This window comes from Nematolebias whitei, chromosome 19, assembly GCF_014905685.2.
Source record: "Nematolebias whitei isolate Nwh7 chromosome 19, NemWhi1, whole genome shotgun sequence".
NCBI lineage: Eukaryota > Metazoa > Chordata > Actinopteri > Cyprinodontiformes > Rivulidae > Nematolebias > Nematolebias whitei.
The window spans coordinates 36,335,081-36,336,906 of NC_056516.1; positions in this window are offsets into that span (position 1 = coordinate 36,335,081).

The window sequence follows — 1,826 nt, forward strand, 5'->3', positions numbered from 1 at the left end:
ATGAATGTGTCTGTTCAGTGCACTGACGGCTTCTGTTGTAACTTGGCGCTGTTTAAACTGAATTTAATTGTGTTTTTATTGTTTTCCTGGTTTCCTTTTCTACGTGTTTCTCTTACTTTTCTCTGTCAAAGAACATGACGCGTTTCTAAAAACTTTAATGTTTGTGTTTGTCTCATGTTTTTGTGTCAGCAATGGTTTTTTTTATTGTTTTTCTTCCTCTTTCTGCTGTGATAGTCGTTGCTCCAACTGGTTTTAATCAGCCCCCTCTCGTCTTTGAAACATTTTCATCAGCATGTATGCCTGAGCTTTTTATTTATTTATTTATTTTACATTTAATTTTATCTTTATAACTTGGTTATTTTGTTTTATCATTAACGCACACACACTGTTCCTCTTTCATCTCCTCTCCTGTTCAATCTCTTCATTTATTTTTAATTTTCTCACAACCATTCATTTCCTGTCCACGCATGTTTTAGGCCCTGATTTGTTTGTGTCCCCTGCTGAACTTAGTTCAAGTTCAAATAAGTTTTCATTGTCATTTCACCACATGTGGTGCATGAGGTGGAACGAAATAAAGTACACAGAGTCCCAGTTACATCCAACAATATCAAAAATATAAAGTATAAAAAGAAACAGTAAAAAAAAAAAACATGCTTGGACAATGATTCAAATGTTAAATGAAATATCTGGTAATTTATACTAACAAAATTCAATATTTTATACCTTCCTTTTTTTATTTTAATAGAGAAACGAATAATGAATGATAGCTGAATCCAGGGGCTCCATCCAGGGGAGTGGGTGTGTATAGGTCAAACTGGCATTTTTCCAGTTTTCCTCCATTAATGAATTGATTTCACTTCTACTGACCTCTCTGGCAAAATATTTTTATTAAAACCCTCAAAGTTCATTCAACCTTTATTTATCCAGGTTATTCTCCTTGAGTCACAAGGACTCATTTACAAAAGAGACCTGTTTAAAAAAAACAAAACAGATAAGGTAGGCACAAGAATAAACAGCCATATACTGCATTTAAAATAAAAAAAAATTAATGAAAGTAGTCATAAAACAAAATAAAATCAAACTACATTATGAAACTCGCTAAAACACTAAAAACAGGAACGTCTGCAATGAACTTAATTGTTTAAAATCCCTTTATTGTAAAGGGATGGATGGATGGATGGATGGATGGATGGACGGATGGACGGATGGACGGATGGACGGATGGACGGATGGACGGACGGATGGATGGATGTTTTTGGGTGCCACGTCAATATTCCCAGTAGTCGTCACTTTTTTGAAAAGGGCACCCTTAGTTGAGTGTAAAATGCTTTAAAGTACAAACACAGCACCACACTCACCTTACCACAGTGTCTCATTAGTTTTTTTATGATTTCAGGATTTTAAACATTCCTGAACTTATCCAACCTACTTAGCCTCCCCAGTGAAATGCAGATGAAGACTCTCCATCTGTCGTTACTGCAGCACAAGTCTCTGCAGTCCACTGCTGAAGAAATCCCTCGCTTTAACGTTTTTGCTCTCATGCGTAGATCAATGCTGGGTTGGCTAAATTTAGCTCCACTCATGAATTGGATTTCCCTGACAGGAAGCTATAAATAGAGTGGGAGGCAAGAAAGAGGGGGCATGAGGGATCCCAGAGGAATAGGACGAGCAAACTGATGGAAGGAGGAGGGGAAAGACAATCTATAAGGACTTCACACACGATGCAGCTTCTCTCTCTGTTATTATTTTTAAGAACATATTCTTGTTCTAATTAAATCAAATCGTGCAACTGATGTACTGTGAATCAGACTATTAATATTTTTACA